Below are 20,261 nucleotides of genomic sequence, written 5' to 3'. Positions count from 1 at the left end.
CTAGTCGTACAAGCTTCTTTTTCTATTATATGTTCAATCACCATCATTTCCTCTTTTCTAAGCTTACACTTGAATGGGTTATTCATGTTTTCTTCTCTGTCAAATTCCAGATAACTCTCATCTTATCTTTGCGTTGATAAATTAGATTTTTAAGCTTCATTTACTTTCTATAGCTGGTCATTCATATGTGTTTATGTATGTATCTGCTGGTATAGTCAGGTTTCTCCATCTACTCATTGAATCTATAAACTATTGAGCATTAGTGGTTGAAAGCCTTGTCAAGATGAGGGTGTTCATGCATGTTTTGAGTGAAAATAGAGTTTAAATAGTCAACTGACTTGATCCAAACCCCAATCCATTCCGATAGTTCAGAGAATGATATTGAAGATTTATATGTTTCCAGGAATCTCCAAGATTTAACCTAGGAGAGCTTCCTGGAGTGCTAACATAATTGGCGTCATTGTCAGGGAGAGGAGACCGAAGCTTAGTTTCCTTGGGGGATGACATAGATCCAACTTTGATGATAGACAAAGTCTGGAAATTTTTTCAGTTGTAATCATCTATCTGGCGACTATATTGGAGGACGAACCTCTTCGTGACTCCACTTCATAGTTCTGGCTCAGTTTGTGAGGTATACTCGGAGAAATCCTCAGAAGCCATAAGCTAACCCAGTACCTGACCTTGGAAAAATTATCAAAGAAAGAAAGGCATTACAGAAAGGAGCATCAGGTCTAGGTAGTTCTAAACAATATTCTATATCTCTTCAAGAAAATCTTGTAATAGAACAAATACATGTTGAGAGTATAGCATCCAATACTAGCAGTGAAGAAAAAATCTCAAAGATTCATAAAGCTCCTTATTCTTTAGGTTCTCCTTTCATTGTAAGCCCAAAGGAAGCCTCTCCTCCTATCCCTCATACTCCTTTAGTCTTATCAGTCCCTCCTAAACCCTCTGTCATTTAGAATTCGAGTACCCTTATAGCCACCACAGTTATGGAAGGTCCATAAGAACCTACCAAAATGGAAACAATCATAGCTGCTAGGTATGGATCTTTAGTACTGCCCACTCCTTTGAATGCCACGCCTATTGGAGAATATCAGAAGTATAGGCCTAATTTCACTGGGACTAAAGGTGTTTCAATTGAGAAACATCTTGAATCACTCTATAGCTATGCTGATAACCTGGACATTAGTGAAGATGATGTATGGATGAGAGTTTTTATCCAAAGTCTAGATGGAGAGGCTAGAAAATGGTTCAGAGAACTGACCCAAGGTCTATAATAGATATTGAGGCTTTAGATGATGCATTCATAAAACATTAGGGGGATAAGAAGGATCTACTCTACTACCACATCCAGTTCGGGAACTTAAAGAGGGAAAATGGTGAATTGTTGTTTGATTTTAATAGAAGGTTTAACTGCATGTACAACAAGATACCAGCTGAAGTAAAACCCACCACTACCTCTGCTAAACTCACCTATGCCAGTGCCTTTGATTCTGACTTCTGTCTACTGTTGAGGGAGAGACGATGTGCTACCTTGGCTGATATGCAGGACGTAGCCTTGGAAGTAGAATCAAACATCATGGCCACAGAGAAGCTCAAGGGAAATGTTGATAGAAGGAGATAGAGGGGCGATTCTTCATCATCTTCAGATCCCAAGATAGATAAAATGACCACGATGATAGAGTCATTAGCCTCTGAAATCTCCAAGTTAAAGGTTGAGCAACACCCTGGGAAAGGAAGAGTTCCTAATACCTTTGCTCCTAGAAATCCAAATCCATATAGAAGAGCTAATGAGTAGTTGTAAATTTTGCAAAGAAGCAAAGATGCTAATGAAGACCAAAGGGTGAAGACCCCTTTCTAGAACGTAGTCATGGAAGAAGAGCAGTTTGAAGAAGATGATGAGATACATTTTTTGGAAGACAAAGGCAGTGCCTCCTTTTTGACCTCAGCTGCCTATGAAAAGTCATTATTCAATGACCAGATCAGATAAGAGTGGGATGGTGGAGCTATTTTGCAGACTGCTGATCAACACAGTTATAATCTGAGGTCGAAGATGAATAATGCTAAGGAAACTCTTGTTCAGAGAGTTGCTGTCCTTACAATACAACAAGCTAATAAGAAGAAATGACCAACAGTTGATCCTATCATCCTCAAAGCTCTAGCTCATGAGGTAAGAGGCCTTAACAAGTCTCCTTCTCCTTTAAATTTTGAATCATAAATTCAGAAGCTAAGCATACCTATACCTTTGATTGAACTAATGAAAAATGAGTCCTTCAAGAGATCTATCCTCATGGCCCTTGAGCCTAAAGCCATCCAAGCCTCCACTACTATGTAAATCTGCAAGATGACAAACCAACTGTTGTTCTCAGCCTAATGATTAAAAATTGTGATGAAAACTCCCCATCATTCTATGTCTCTTTGACTATTCATGACAAAATCCTTCACAACTGCCTTCTAGAAACTAGAGCCAGCCATAATCTAATGCCCAAGGCTATCATGGATGAGTTGGGTCATGAAATTGCCAAGTCTTATCATGACCTGTTTTCTTTTGACTCTAGAAAAGTGAAATGTTTGGGATTAATCAAAGACCTAGCCATCACCTTGTCTTAGCTACCCATGAAGAGCATGGTGATGGATATTTTGGTAGCAGATGTACCCCCCAAGTTTGGCATGTTTCTTTCCAGAGGTTGGATCAAGAGATTAGGTGGAACATTGTTGGATCAAGAGATTAGGTGGAACATTGCAAATGATCTATCCTATGCTACTATCCCAATTTTTGGAGGTGAGAGTAGGAGATTATACAGAGAAGCTCAGTTGGCTTATATAATCAATGATGAAAGGAATCCCACTAATCATCTCATCTATGCTGTTGAAACTGATTTTGGAGCCTGTATTCTTCTGATTGAAGAATCCCAGTTGGCCCCCATGCAGCTTAAGAAATCTGTTTGCTAGATTGTAGAGGAAGAAGCCCCACAAATTTGGAGCATGTTCTTTGATGGAGCTTTCTCTAAGGAAGCTGCAGGGGTAGGTGTAGTCCTTGTGTCCCCCATGCAAGAATGCATTCATTTATCTTTCAAGTTAACTTTTTAGGTCAGGAATAACATAGTAGAATACGAAGCCTTGATATTGGGCTTAAACGTTGCTAAAGAAATGGGCATCAAAGGCTTGAAGGTGTTTGGAGATGTAGACCTTATCATTCAACAGGTCAACAAAACTTTCCAAGAAAAGCATCCAAGACTGAAAGAATACAGGGATGAGGTATGGAAGCTCAAGGACTATTTTAATATTTTCAACATTTCTTACATCCCAAGAATGAAGAACCATCTTGCTGATTCCCTTGCTGTGTCTGCTAGCACGTTTATTCCTCCTTTGCCTCCTAAATTGACTTATTAAGTTAAGGTGAAATATAGACCATCTCTACTTGACAACAGAAATTTTTTTGAAGATGATGATGAAATTAATAGGTTTCTTCAAGTCGTTGATGAATTTTCTGAAATGCACATTGAACAAGAAAATGAAACCATGGAAGAATGCAACTAGTCCAAGCTAAAGGACGAGATTGGTCAGGACAACATTGTTCAGTTGCCTAGTAACCATATACCCAAAGGATTGGTGCCCCTAGAGAAGCTGTTTGATCATAATGATGTACCTTATAAGCCTGCCAAAAAAGAAAATGAGTATGTTGTTCATAAACATAATGTAGGGAGTCCAACCCATCCAAAGTACATAAATCTATCCACTCACTTGTCTTTTGCCCAAAGGTTCGAGTATTGCACCCTGATGAAACAATTCGCTGATATTTTTTCTTGGGAATACAGTGAGCTTAAGACCTATGACACCAACATCATTCAACATAAAATCCCACTGGAGAAGAACACTATCCCTTTTAAGCAAAAATTAAGACCTATCAGCCCTCTCTTATTGCCTTTGATTGAAAAGGAAATCAAGAAGTTGTTGGATGCCAAGATCATAGTTTCCCTAAGGTATTCAAAGTGGATAGCTAACATTGTGGTAGTAAGAAAGAAGAATGGAGAAACCAGGCTTTGTGTTGACTTCAGGGATTTGAACAAATGCTCTAAAAAAGACAACTACCCCCTGCCTAAGATGGAACACTTGCTACAAAAAGTTTCAGGGGCTAGAGTCATGTCTTTCCTAGATGGATTTTCAGGTTACAATCAGATTGCTATACATCCAAAAGGTCAGGAAAAGATTGCCTTTGCTACTCCTTGGGGCACTTTAATGTACTCCAAGATGCCTTTTGCATTGATGAATGCTGGGGCTACTTTTCAGAGAGCCATGGACATAGCCTTTGTGGGAGAGAAGGACAAGTTTGTCCTTATTTACCTTGACAACATAACAATCTTTTCCAACAGTCACAAGGACCATTTGCAGCATTTGAAGAAGGTGTTTCTAAAGTGCAGACGTTTTGGAATTTCTATAAACCCAAAGAAGTCATAGTTTTCTCTAGAAGAAGGCAAATTGCTGGGACATATTGTTTCTACTCAAGGTGTGAAGATCGATCCAGCAAGAGTTCAAGAAATTTAGAAATTGTACATCCCAAGGTCAAAAAGGGACATTCAATCTTTCCTGGGTAAGATTAACTTTGTCAGGAGGTTTATTCCAAACTTCGTAGAGCTAGTGAAGCACATCACTTCCATGCTGAAGAAAGGATCAGAAATAAAATGGATAGATGGTGAAAGAAGCTCTTTTGAAGCCATCAAATAAGCTATCATGGAAGCTCCCACTCTAATCAGCCCAGACTATAACAGGGAGTTTTATATCTTCTCTTTTGCCTCTTATGATACACTTGTAGCAGTTCTATTGCAGAAAAATGATGAAGGTGTAGAGCACCCTGTGGCCTGTTTTAGCAAATCTCTGAGGGACGCTGAACTAAGGTATGACCTTATTGAAAAACAAGCTTATGCTCTCATCAAATCTTTAAAGGCATTCAGAATTTATATTATGCATTCCAAAGTGGTTTCATATGTACCTTCAACCTTAATAAAAGACGTCATAACTCAGCCAGATATTGATGGAAAGAGAGCTAAATGGATTGCAAAATTCATAGAGTTCAACATAAAGGTGAAGCCCACCAAGCTTGTCAAAGGCGAGGGCTTGGCTAAGCTTATGGCTGAGGAAAATTGTAGTTTTTTAGACATCAATTGTGTGGGTTCAAATTCAGGCGGGGAGCGGATAAAGGAAGCAACAGAAGAGCAAGAGCAGAATAAGTTTTTGGCCGAAAACCTAGCCACCTGTGAATGGTATTCCAGTGTAGTTCATTTTTTCAGAAGCTAGAAGTCCCTTTAGGGCTTAGATCAAGTCAAGCCTGGTCCATTAAGCTCATATCAGCCAAATTCTGCATTAATGAAAACCTGCTCTATTGGAAAGACCCATCAAGGATCCTCTTGAGATGTCTAGACAAAGGACAATCTGTGGAAGTCACGCACCAGTTCCACTCTAACATCTGCGGAAGGCATCATTATTGGAAAACCACGGCCCACAAGATCCTAAGAGCTGGGTATTATTGGCCTGCTCTGTTCTCTGATGTGTTTTCTTTTGTGAAGTCTTGTGACAAATGTTAGAGGTTTGCAGGAAGACAACAACTAAAATCTCTGCCCTTGAAGCCAGTACACGTCAACGGTCCCTTCCAATAATGGGGCTTAGACTTCATAGGTGAGATAAATCTGCATTCCAATGGCCATCACAAATGGATCTTGGTAGCCACTGATTATTTCACCAAATGGATTGAGGCCGTACCCACTAAAAATTATAATCATCAGGTTATCATAAAGTTCTTGAATGAAAATATTTTCACTAGATTTGGTTGCCCAACAAAACTAGTCACTGATAATGCAACGAATTTCAGGGCTGAAGAATTGGTGGATGTGTGTGAATCCATAGGCATTCAATTGGTGCATTCTACCTCATATTATCCTCAAGGCAATGGCGTGGCAGAATCATCTAACCAGAGTCTTGTAAGGATAATAAAAAAAGTGTTGGAGGACAACAAAAAGAACTAGGATTCCAAGTTGAAGTTTGCATTATGGGCTGACAGAGTTACCAACAAGAAGTCCACAGGAAATTCTCCATTTAAGCTGGTTTATGGCGTTGATGCTTTTTTTCCTATCTAGCTGACTCTTATGTGGCCAAATTCTTGCAAGAAGAACAAGACGAAGAGAATGATATAGTGAGGAGAATGAGTAACTTAGTTGAATTAAAATAGATAAGAGAACAACTGGTTGATAAGTCAAGAATTCATCAGAAGAAGATCAAAGAAACCTTTGATAAAAAGGAAAAAATGGACAGTTTTTAGGTTGGTGACTAGGTTCTCAAATGGGATGAATTGAAGGAAAAGAAGGGCAACCATGGCAAATTTGATGCCTTATGGATGGGACCGTTTGTCATTTCTCAAGTTCAGACAAATAATACTTTCATTCTGCACAATTTGGAGGGGGAAGGTGTTTTTGATGGCCCAGTCAATGGACGGTTTTTGAAACTTTACTTCATATGAGGCTTTAAAGCCTTAATATTGTAATAGGTTTTTTCAGTTTTTGTTTTCTATGCAAATAAACTCCATGCCCAATGGAACACTAGGAGATAAGTTTTTTATTATTATTACTGGAAAGGCAGTAGTTTGCAGTTCTTGAAACCTCACAGGGAGGCTTTCATCCCCAGAAGGAGCCAGTGTTAGCCCTGTTGGCATGTGGTCCAAAATGGATCCAAAACACTCTCGAAGTCTTAGAAACCTTCTTAAAGATCATTGAAAAGAACAAAACAACTGCATGAGAAGAGCCCTTAGAATGGCAGAAAAACACTATAGGAAGAAAAAAATCCAAGGAAACAGAGAAAAACAGAGCTATTGGCGGTGGCAACAGTGAATGCACAGGAGCCGTCAGATCTGGATGATCAATGGTCTAGATCTAGTTGGTGGATATCGGCGCAGACTATATGGAACTTACAATGGCGATCGGCGGAGTCAACGTGGACCGTCAATCAAGTGCGCATATTGACGGCCCATGTTGCATTGCAGAATTGCAATCGGAAAACACAACAGAGTGCTCACCAAATGGCCCGGGGTTATCGCGATATGCGATTGTGATCAATCACATCGCGATATCGCATCAGAGATTCATAGAGGAGCGAGGCTTATACCTATATAGATGTCCGATGTGATAAACCGGACCTGAAAGGGTTCCTTAAAGCTATTGTATATTATGTCAGAATCACCATAAGCCATTTTTACGTTGTTTTCCATATTTTAAAAATACAAAGGAGCAAGGCCGAAGCGACTTGTGATAGCGATGAGGACAGACCCGATAGAGGAATAGACCATATTTAAGGACTTTTGAAGTCCGAAATCAACAATGTTTTGGCGGAATTTCACAATGTTGCAGCATTTCTTTGTGTAAAACAGAAAACGATTGTTTTTGGCATTCTAAAGGATTCCAAAGGCCTGAGGCCCTCTTATGTTGCAGAATAGGTGGACACCGCCCCTTTAAGCATTATGCAATGATTGTGTAATGCTAGAAGAGGGATTCGAGCAGACAGGTACCAGGAGACATGAATCCAAAAAGGGGAAAAACAATAGTGCAACACAGCTGAACCAACAAAAATGGTCATGGAGCATCGCTAGCATGAGCAAGATGCCTGACAGCGTGGCAAAATTACTAGAATGTGGTTACTCTTCTATTAGAAAAAGAGACCTCTGAGCCCATGTGTGTCTAGTCATGGAATCAAGTCGTTAAAAAGTCATAAAGGATAGATTAAGACCTCTTGAGCCTCAGAGGGTTCGAGAGCATTGTAAAAGGCATATAAATGGTTGAAAGTTGAGAGGATCAAGGGTTCAACTTTTGGAGACTATGGAGACTCTGCTCCTCTCAGCGTCTCATCTTCATTCTAGTCGTACAAGCTTCTTTTGCTGTTATATGTTCAATCACTATCATTTCCTCTTTTCTAAGCTTACACTTGAATGGGTTATTCATGTTTTCTTCTCTGTCAAATGCCATATAACTCTCATCTTATCTTTGCGTTGATAAATTAGATTTGTAAGCTTCATTTACTTTCTATAGCTGGTCATTCATATGTGTTTATGTATGTATTTGACGGTATAGTCAGGTTTCTCCATCTACTCATTGAATCTATAAACTATTGAGCATTAGTGGTTGAAAGCCTTGTCAAGCCGAGGGTCTTCATGCATGTTTTGAGTGAAAATAGAGTTTAAACAATCATCTGACTTGATGCAAACCCCAATCCATTCCAATAGTTCAGAGAACGATATTGAAGATCTATATGTTTCCAGGCATCTCCGAGCTACAACCTAGGACATCTTCTTAGAGTGCTAACAGGACCTAGTCATCATTTCTTCCATCTTCAGCCTTACAGTAGATCTCATCAATGATTCCACCTTATTCTGCAAGTTTTCCTCATGCATGAAGTAGACAACTAGCTCATTAAATACTCAGTTTTTCTAGCTTATTGAAATTATCCTTGTTTACATGATTTTTGGGAAAATATCAATATATGATGTAGTGTAGGTGTTTTAGAAGTAAAGAGAGATCTCATAGCCAACAACTTGCTTAAAACTTCATCCATCCATGATCATTCCTTGCTTTCACTAATACCCTCACCAATTTCATCATTTAACAAGGAAACTTTTCCAAGCATGTTGAGAAAATCCAACCATCTCCCAACCTTGGTTTTGAGTTCTGAGTGATCCTAGGCATTTTATTGCTTCATTCCATCCACCAACCACCTTCCCTAAGCCTTCCATCACCTTCAACGCCCATCATTTTTCTCTCCGCTGTATCCTGTGGAAATACAGGGAATCATGTAGGTTTTTAGGACATCCTGTAGGTTTTCCTGTAGATGAAGCCAAGAAAGGTCAACTTAGGGTCTCCCAAACCTCCCAACCATCCACCAGCATCCTTAAGCCACCTGCCACATCACCAAGAGAGATTAGCTTTCACACTTCTCCATAAAAAGGAAAAAGGACAAAAAGAAAAAAAAAATATTTATTTGAGCCATTTACATGCACAGTAGTAGAATGTTGATGTTTTGAATTTACATGCTTAAGATAGTATAATTTCATATATGCTAATCTAGCATTCTTTCTGAAACATAGTCTCTTAGCAGATAGGTAGGAAATGGTGTGTTTTAGCATTGGATTTCAATCTTTTCCCTTACTGTAGTAGACAAGATTTCTCTTAGAGTAGATTTCTCTTCCCCTCATCTGTAATCAAGCTTCTTCTGAATCCATAGAAGTCTGGCTTGAAAAACCCTAGTGGTCTCTCACTAGCTGAACAATGAAAAAAGGCAGAACAATCACTTTCACTTGTGTATACAACACTGTCACCTCCAAGTTTGTACGAACCCCGGGTTGATAAAGTAAAGTTGGTAGCCCCAGGAGTTGCAGCATTCTTGCTGCAATACTGGTGCTCATCACTTACTGCAGTGCTTTGCAGTGATCAAAGAGATGGCATTAGGTGGGGTTGCCTTTGGTATCTTGTACAACTTATTAACCAAATTAATAATTACATAATGAGGTCTAGACTCACATACAACATGCCGCTTCCACAAGTATGGCTGTCCTAGAAATGCATCAGAAAATTCAAGAGGAGAAACATCACAAAGTACCTCATCCATGAAGGGCTTGATGCCGTAGGGAAGGTGAAACTACTAGCTGATGTGAAGATCTCATCCTTGGTGAAGCCACCTGATGGTGTATGGCTGTGGATGTGTTGTAGTCTTTAGGCCAAGCCGCTTCATGAAATTTGCTGAAATGAGGTTCTTTTGGCTCACGCTATCGATAATGAATTGCAGTGGAGATCCCTTCACCCACATCTGTGAGTGGAAGAGGCGTTCCCCCTCCTCTGGATCTTCAGGCTCAATTTTCTGGATCTTTGTGGTGGCCACGGTGGCACTGGGCTTCTTGTCAATGATCTGCTTTGCTTTGTCAGTTCCCTTATTGGGTTCTGATTCAGAGTTAGAACCTATGTCTGATTTAGAAGCCTTTAGATCGGCCACTAGTGACTTCTTGGCCTGACACTCACTTGTATTGTGAGTGGATCTCTGATGGAAATCACATCATTTTCCCGTGTCCTTCTTTGTCTTCATGGTGTTGTTCTTTGCTTGCGGCTTCGACAAGTTGTCCTGGGTAGCCCCTCCTTGGATTAGTCCTTTTGTTCTGTAGTTCAGAGGAGCCTTTTCCTTGCTTTGGATTCACAAATCCAAAGTCCCACTTCTTCTATTTAAACTTCTGCTCAATCTTTACAGCATACCGATGCACTGTGCCAAGCGAGGAGATGTCCAAGAACTCCATCTCATCCTAGATGTACTTGTGTAGACAGTCGCGATACTTGAGCACCAAATGCTGCTCAGTATCCGTGATACCTAGCTTGGTGCGAAGGGTATGGAAAGTATTTGTGAACTCTGGTACATCTTGGTCCCTTCCCTACGGTAGCATGGTACACTTTATGTATTTATCTTCATAGCTCCTGAAAAGGTAATATTGTTCCTTGATGGCGTCTTAGAAAGAATTCCAAGTGGGTGTGGTTGAAAAAAACAAGGGTTCACTCTCATCCTTTTGTTCACAGTAGGTTTCTCACCAGTCCTTGACGTGTGGGGTGGCTTTGAGAAGTGCAAAAGTAATATTTTCCCGATTAAAAAATTCATGAACTGAAAAATATCCTTGCAACAGATTTGACCATTTATCTACAACATCTACATCTATCAAGCCTTCAAATATGGGAATATCGAAGTTAACTTGTACCTTAAAAGGAGTAGCACCTCCAGAGTGGCTGCTGGATGAAGATGCATTGCCTGTGGGTAACTGTCGAAGGATCTAGGAAACATTATCCATCATCGCGTCCCTTTGTCGCTCAAGGGCTTCCTCGAGAAACATTTTGAAGGGATCTCCTACCCCCTCATCTTTATTTTCTTCTGCCAAGGGAGGTTGTCGGGTTTTGCGAGGTTGAGCTTGTAATGGTTCAACCAAATTGAGCCCTAACTCCTTATACCCTAACCTCATTGGGAACATGAAAAAAAAACAGAGAAAGAGTAGACCACTCTAATACCACTATTGAAAACTTAAACAAGAACACTACAACTTACAAATATAATCATAAACACAAATATGTAATAGAAAAACACTTCATTTCTTCAATAGAAAAATACTAAAGTATGCTTACAAACAGAATGGAAATAAGATAGATCGGGCGATGGTAGCTTATCTCTGAGAAGAGATGTGGCGGCTACATGCCTCTGAACTGAGTTATAATGAGGCTCAAGGGCCTTTTTATTATTGAACAATAAGCGAAAACCCTAAACAACCAAAACCCTAACTCGAGGAGATGTAACACCAAAATTTTATGCGCCTTGTTGGCGTTAGTTGGGTAGCCAACTTCCCAGGGTCGTAACTTGGTCATATTATCTTCATTTGATGCATATGATACCTCATTGGAAATATTTCTCTGAGGACTACAATTGTCATTGCGATTTCTTAGAAATCACTGAAGGAATTTTTCCAAAAAACTGTCATTTAGGGCCTCAAAATGGATCCAGAAGTTTAGGACCCAAAAAACTACCAAAAATAGTAAACTGTGTTAAAATTATGGAAACTGAAAAACTGAAAGAAACAATGATGATGGTCCAAGTGGAATAGGTGGGTGGCCACCAATATCCACCTGGATCAATTACACTGGAGAAGGATTTCTTACGGAGAAAGCAGATGTGTCTCATTTCAACATTTTTGGAGCCTCTGTCTACTACCATGTTTCCAAAGATTTGAGGAATAAACTTGAGCTGACAACATATTTTGGATTTTTTATGGGTTACACCAAAAGTCCACACAATTACCGGGTGTAGTTACCTTCCCTGAAAATGATAATTCTGTGAAGGGATGTAAAGTTTGATGAGGAGAAAGCAATGAGATGCTCTCTTGGGAGGGAGCTTCAAATCCCACTAGAAGAGGAGCTTTTAGCTCCAAATGAGGAGCCTCAGGAGGAACCTTAGGAAGTTTTGGAGCAACCAAAAATGGAGGATCAGAGAGGAGGTAGAGTGGAGACATCCACCCAAGCAAAACATCCAAAGAAGGTAGAAAAACAAGCAAGGAATTTTAAAGACTGGTTCAAGATGCAAGGGAGAATGTGGGAGCTCCTTTAAATTTGCATAGGAAAAGGAGGTCACCTAAGAGGTACACTGGCTACATGGCTCTAATGACTAATATTGTAGAGACTGAGCCATACTCTTTTGAGGGAGCAGTTGAGAAACTAGTTTGGATTGATGTAATGATGGAAGATTATGAATCCGTCATAAAGAACAGTGTTTGGGAAGTGGTCCCGAGACCGATAAAAAAATAAGTTTTGGGTTCAAAATGGATATTCAAAGTTAAGTATGTAGTAGATGGAAGCATAGAGAATGATAAGCCCAAATTTGTGGCCAAAGGATTCTCTCAAATTGAGGGAATTGACTATTAGGAAACCTTTGCTCCCGTAGGAAGGTATTTATCGATTAGACCAATTCCTGCACTGGCTTCACAGATGGGGTGGAAGATCCACCAGATGGATGTAAAAACAACATTTATCAATGGTGTTATTGAGGAGGAAGTGTACATATAGAAACCAAAAGGTTTTGAGACATTTGATCAAGAGTCTCATGTGTTCATAATTTGACAAGCATTGCATTATCTCAAACAAACACCTTGACCTTAGTACACTCAGATTGATAGTTATCTCACTGGATTGGGCTTCACAAAAAGTGAAGCACTTGTGAATCACTATCAAATTTTGGTAGAAGGTAAATTTCTTATCATTGTTTTATATGTTGAGGATTTAATACTGATAGGTGATGAGCAGCTGATCAAATATTGCAAGGGAATTTGAGATGAAAGACATGGGTCTCATGCACTACTTCCTTGAGTTGGATGTATGGAAAGGTGATGGGGAATTGTTTGTGTCTCAACGAAATTATGCCACTAAGATACTGCCAATATTTTACATGGAGAGTTGTAAGCCCATGGAGACATATCTAGCAACCGACTGGAGGAAGGAGAATGCCACTTCAGGTAAAAAGGTTGATGTTACGCTAGTGCGTTCACTGATGTATCTTGTGAAAAGAAGAACATATATGTGCTATGCAGTCAACCAGCTGACCCAAGCTATGGTTAGGCCGACCATATTGTATTGGAAGGAAACTAAGAATTTTTTATGGTACCTGCGAGGCACTAACCAATATGGATTATGGTATAGATGGACAGAGGGAGTGAATCTATGTTGCTTCACAGATGCAGATTGGGAATGGATTCCATCCAACGGAAAGAGTACATAAGGTGGAATTTTTAGTTTTGGTTCCACAACAATTTCCTGGTACAACATGAAGTAGAGGTCTGTGGCACTCAACTCAGCAGAAGTTGAATAAGTGGCTGAAAGTTAAGCATCATGTGAGGTTCTATGGATGAGAAAGACACTTGTGGGAATATTTGTGTAGGAGATGGATCTAATTATGATCTATTGTGATACTCAGAGTTTCATCAATCTCTCCGAGAATCCTACTAGATCGAGAAATGTTCGGTACCAACAGGTTCAAAATCCCGTTGATCCGTCTGGGTCAAGCAATGTCTAGTATCAACAACTTTACGAGGCTCGGGTCCAATGCCAAACTTCTTATGTTCCATATGGTTCTGTTGGGCATGGAATCCCCCCAAGGCATGTTTTGGGGCTCAAAGCCCAAGTTTTGACCAAATCTTGTTGTAAAGCTTCGTGAATTGCGGGCGCGGGGTGCGAAAGTATGATAGAGTCACAGGGTTATCCACCCTAGTTTTGTAATGTAATGTCAGCTGGATAGACCTACCCATGGTCCATGGACCATGGGATTGTGTAAATAGAGCGAGGTTCTAAGTGTAAAAAATGAGAGAGATAATAGAAATAGAATAGAAGCATGAGAAGTCTAAGTGATTGAGTCGTAGTGTGAAGTGTGTCTTTGGGTCATAGGGTAGGAGAAGGCTCTACAGTTGAGTGCGCAAAGGCCTAGTAGTCCGCAACTGAGTGCGTGGACCTCTGCAGCTAAGTGCGCAGGGAGAGTCGAGTCTGTAACCATGGAAAGAATCAATAAAGAGAAGTTTGGTTATAATTAAGTGTATCTATTCTTGGGTTAATGCATAATTGATATCATTTGCAAATATACTGTTTATTTACTGTGCGCACATGTATGAATGTTTTATGTTGTTAAGTATAACTTAAAGCACTCTAGTAGGCAAAGATAATTAACTAACATTGGAATATAAGCAAGGTCTTGGGTAATAACGCAAAGCGCGATGCTTAGCCCCTAGGTAGAGCTTCACGAAGGCAGTCTATTAGGCTGTGAGGAATGGGAAAGTACGTGAAGCAACTTGCGCGCAGTGACAAACCATGGACCAGTCGAACTCATTAGACATCTCCAAGGTGCGGAAACCTGGTTCTAACTGTTGGCCCTCAGTTTTGGTCTATTTTTACTTAAGGAAACTTACTTAATCCTTATATTTTCCATCCATTTTCCATCACATCCATCTCATTTTGATGTATTTTATGCATATTCAGGTGTTTAATTTTAATTTTGTAATTTCTAGAAAAATTTATGAAAATTCAGTTTCAAGTGTAATTTTGGACAGAATCAGAAATTCCCGTAATAGCTATGTGGATGACATATTTGCAGGACACTTGGGCTCGAGATGGATGCATGAATGGAAAGCTTGGGAACTAGGACTAAACTAATTCCACTTGGTTCGATCAAAACAGGCTTTATTAGGCCCAGTCAAGGCTGGTCAAACATGACTAGTCACCCAGAAAACCCCTATGAAATAGGGCAGTTTTGTGATTTCATGGGATTGTCCATATTTCTTGGGATGGATTGAATTAATTCGACTTAGATAGATGAATATGAATAGATATGATTGTTAGAGAGACTTTAGATCAGTTTGTTTCATAAACTTCTATTTAAGCCAAGACTTTGAAGGCTTATGGGATGTAATTTTTATATAACTTTATGCCGAGACATTTGAATATTGGAGATTAATTAGAAGAACTTGTTCTACTTTCATTTTGTTGTTCATTAGTGTGGATGAGTGCTTGAAGTTTCAACATTTGATAGCAGCCTCAAGTGTGCAAGGCAAGGGTGGAGGGCCCCCACTCCAAGCTAAGTACACTTCATTGTTAAACTAGCTTAATTTTCATGAACTAGTTGATTTAGATTTGTTTACTTGTTTTGTTTCATATTTTCTTATTTGAATTAATGTGTGATGATTGTTGAATGGATATTGGTTTAATTCTAATCTACATATGAATATACACACATGAATTTAAGTTAAATTCCCCTTCTATTTGATCTTGAACTAAAACTGAATTTCATTCTCCTTTTCTTATTTGAAGTTATTTATGCATTTTTGGTTTGAAGCTATGGTGATTATGATATAGTAGAATTGTGAAGAAGGACAATCTGGTCCTCCTTAGTTAAGAGCCTCTTCTTTTACATCTTCTGCATCATAAACCATTGTTAATTAGTGATTTGGATTTATCTTCATGAAAGTAGTACTGTAGGGAAGGACAACCTGGTTCTCCTAAGTTAGGAGCCTCATCCCTCACATATTACATAAGTGAATTAAAAATTGTTAAAATAGGTTTATATTTATAATATGTACTTCCTTAACTCTTTAAATTTTATCTTCTAAGCTTGGTTACATCTGATATCCATATACTGTGGACTTGCCTCCAAGTTTTACAAACCCGGATTGATAATTAAATACTTGTGTTAATTTATGTTAATAAATTAGCGCAACATTTTAGCGCTGTTGTCGGGGAAGCAATTATCAGCATAGTCAAATAGAAGATAAATAAAAACACTAAAGATTGGAAAAAAAATTAGTTAGTATACATTTCTCTTAGTTATGTTTCTTTATGCCTAGAAATAGAGATCCCAAAAGTAGATTCCTAAAACAAAACCCCCAACAAAATAAAATAAAATAAATAAAATAACTACAAAATCCATTTGCAAGACAAGATCTAAAAAATGATGTTAAAGAATAGGTTACAACACTACTCCATTCTTCGACATTCTTTCTCATCAAATCTTTATGATCAAATAATTTTTCATATCCAAAAATTCATTAAAGTATATTTTTCAAATTTGGATGTGAGTTTACTCACGATCTTGTTACGAAAATGGATGCATTGAAAATTATCTTATACTTGAGAGAATGAATTATTTTTCTAAAATAGAATAGGATAGAATAGAATAAATAAACAAGTTGAATGAATTCACAATAATACTTCCATAATAAATTTGTTTCAAACTGCCATGGATATTTCTTCAAATCATTGTTCAATATTCATTTGAAAGGACTACATGGAAAAATGCAGTAAGAACAATCCTATTTTGGGTAACCATATAGGATCATTTTGAAATCATGGTTTTTTTTACATATCTCTTGAAATCTAGTTTTGGAATCCATTTTGAAGTCTTCAATTTATATCATAAATAAAAATGTGATCAAAATCAAAACTAGGTCTCAAGTGAAATGTTGAGGACAGAGTTAGTACAACCTATATTTGAGGTGTCTAATGGAAAAATTTTCATCTGAAATTCATAGGGAAGATAGCCCTTGGATTCTAGTTTCCAAATAAATTTGAATCACTTCAATCAGGGATCATATGAAAAAGTTATTCTTACAATACTAACTGTTTCTCGAAAACTCTGCATGGTGACAATTTTAGGTCTTGACTGTTCATTGACATATTTAACATACCAAATCAACTTCTTTTTAAAACCTGTTTATATGGGAGATATATATTCAAGTCTGGTTTAAGACACAATTTTAATTATCCCATTTGGAGGTGAAATGAAAAAATTATGCCACATTTAGTGACTGCATGTCTTCAAAACAACATAGTAAAACTCTACATCCTAGGTCTGTTCATCACCAATTTTGTGATATCAAGCCTAAGAATTTTTAAAAATTGTTTTTAATGGAAAGAAAAAAGTGAATCTACTTTAATATCCAAGTTGAATCACAATTATCTGATCTTTATCGAAGAAGTTACACTTCAAACAGTGACTATTGGTCTAGTTAAAAATTAACAAGCAACTCTATCAAACATGGCACTCCTTATAATTTTTACCATATCATTTTAAACCATTTTGAAAACCTGTTTATACTGGAGGTGGCCATATGAATTCACTTCAACTTGGCTTTGAATCACTCTAATTGGATATAAAACGGATATTTTGTAAACAAAATACCACTAGGAGGTCTAGGCTGGCCACCATTCCTCAAGGGGTAAATAAATGCATTTTGTTTGTATATCATCTTTGGACTTGTTTTCTAAGCAATGCTTGTAATGATTTACATGTTTATTGGAATAAGAGAGAATGTGCGCCTCTCTTCCTCCATCATCTAATATTGTATTGCAGGCAAGTGCTATGTTTTTGTAGGTCATAGGAAGAATGAAGGAGTGAACTCCATGGATGAAGTATTTTTCATAGTCAATCTTAAATTCATATTCCAGAATATGAATACAAATTTTCAAGTCAAAGAAAAGTAAAAATTCACCTGATGTTGAGTTCATTCAATGAAACTCAAACTCTTGGATCTTGTCTTTAGTTATTGACCAACAACACCAACAAACCGTATGACATGATTGAGATTGAGGCAAAAGACATGAAGTTAATAATCAGAAGAAGAAGTCAAGTTCTGTACCATGTCAAGTCACATCAATTTTCAAATAAGCCTTTCATAATCCATATTTTTCATGATTTCATCCGTCATCCATATTGTATGTTAAGTTCCATGATCATGCATGTTGAAGTCCAGACTTATTATCTATCAATTTACTACTAAATCGTGACTTCAATATAACCTATGTTCATAAGCTTTTCATATTTCCCTACTCCATTACACCCCACCTCCATCCAGAAAAGAAAAGAATAAAAAAATAGAAAAATATCAAAAATAATAAATGAGTTTGGTTGTGAAAATCCACGAAAGTGGCACAATACAAACTTGAATTCATATAGGAAAACCAACTTGTTTGGCCAATATGAATTCTCTATTTTGTTTTACCGTTTCTTCAGATTGATTTTCTAGGAATCATCCTCCAAAATAAACAAGACTTGAGGACAAGTCTTCCCATCAGTAAGGCAGAAGGTCGCAAAAGAAACTTAATTGTGCAGCTGAATTGACAACAAAACTTGTATTGTTGGCAGTTGGGACCTGAAATATTTTTGAAATCAATAGCAGTTGGGACCTGAAATGTTAGAAAAAACATGTATATATTTCATAAAAAATGTACATGACAGAAGAGACCTAAGTTATTATGAATCAATTGCAGAGGGACCTGAATGACATCAACAATCAATGGACCAGAATCAATGAAGGATACTAGCACAGAAGACAGAAATAAATTCTATGTTTCAATTTATCTAAGAAATTTGATCAGAAGACATCATCCAATATTGTCAAGGAGCAGAAGACATCATCCAATATTGTCAGGGAAGTACAAGTATTGTGAGTACAAAATTTTGCTCTTGCAAATTTGAATTTTTAGAAATTTTTAGAGCTTGTTAAAATTAAGTTAATACTTGAATACATATTTTATATTCATTACATTACTGTCATCCTATATCCATTATTCTATACCATTATCCTATGTACATCCTACATTTACATTCTACATTAATCCTATACCTAACCCTATATACATCCTATATTTAATTTCTACATTCCATATTCATTCCATAACCCTAACATTTCATAACCCTAAATATCATTCTATATTTACCTATGTACATCCTATATTTAATTCCTACATTCCATATTCATTTCATAACCCTAACCCTAAGTATATAATCTTAAGTACTTTTCCTCCAAGCAAAAGGGATTAAAAAGGATGCAAAAAGTTGAACCTGCACAAACATGCGCATTATGAAAAGTAATCAAGCAAACAAAATTGAAATGATTAAACCTATCATGGCGCATAAGAAGTAATACTATTGGTAATGCAATATGATGGTAATACAATTCGATGGGTGTAATCATAATCCTCATATGATGGCAATACAATGCAAACTTAAGTGATAATGTTTGAAGGGACAGCTGTAGGAAATGAACATTAGTATTATGGAGTTTATTTTTGTTATGCAATTAACATGGCAATCAAAACAATGCATAACAAAAATAAACGAGTACTCAAAAAGAAATGCAATGGTAGCCACGATGGAAGTAATCGACGTAGCAACAAAGCAATATATATGACAGTAAAAGGATAAGTCACGGTATGGATTGGAGGACGGCTACAAATGAATCAAATGTAAGCCAAGGTATATAAGCTAAGCTAAAATCATAATAATATTTTTTTTGATTTCAAATGCAGAAATAATGAACCATATAGTCGATAGTAGGGTTCGAAATAATTGCAAATGGTTCCATTCCTATCGAAATATTTCAATTTGGTATGCAACGAAGCTTAATGGTATGTGCACGACATTTCGGGGACAACAAACCAAATAGCAAAATGGTCAAAATCATTTTTAAAACAACAAAGAAAAGCCTGTGTGTTTAACAAGTGAGAGTGCTGCCATTTTTGAAACACAAAACCTCAGAACCTTGAATTTTCTTTGCCATCACAACCGTTTGAGGCTCAGGAAAGACGGTAGATGCCATTGGCAAGTAGTTGAGAGAAGCAAAACATTTTGACAGTGGAGGTAAGGGTAGAAATAGAGTGTTGAAGTCGTGGAGAGATAAGCAGGGTAAATCAAGGAAGGAAGTGCAAGTTAGTTGCCAGAAATCTCATGGTAAACTTCAGGTAAGCTAAGACTTGATTTGCTTCTATTTTGATGAGGATCACAAAAAAATGTAGGGATCCTGGTCGCTGAACCTTTTGTTAAAGACTGCCTATCATTTAATGACTTTTTCTCTATTGTTGCCACCAGTCAACAAGCTGAGGCATTCAAAATGCAGATTGAATGAGATAAGGGTAATATGGAGCACAGCTAAGAGGTCCACAAGTCAAGTATTCACAATCCTTCTACAAGAAACCAGGTATACTCAGAAAAATCGCCATGACTTCAGTTAAACATAGGCTTATAAATGCAAGTTCAAATGTACAAACAGTGAGTTAATGAAATTATGGTATAGCTAGAGATATATGTTTTGTGCATCTTCCACGAAGAGTCTGTTCATAAATATTGGTTGCATGAATTAAGGAATTTGAGAAGGAGTGAAACACGTAGTCTTT

The sequence above is a fragment of the Pinus tabuliformis genome, chromosome Q (genome assembly GCF_031772625.1).
Source record: "Pinus tabuliformis cultivar Carrire ecotype Pingquan chromosome Q, CPIR1, whole genome shotgun sequence".
NCBI lineage: Eukaryota > Viridiplantae > Streptophyta > Pinopsida > Pinales > Pinaceae > Pinus > Pinus tabuliformis.
The sequence above is the reverse complement of the archived record's forward strand: the minus strand, read 5'-3'. Positions refer to the sequence as shown.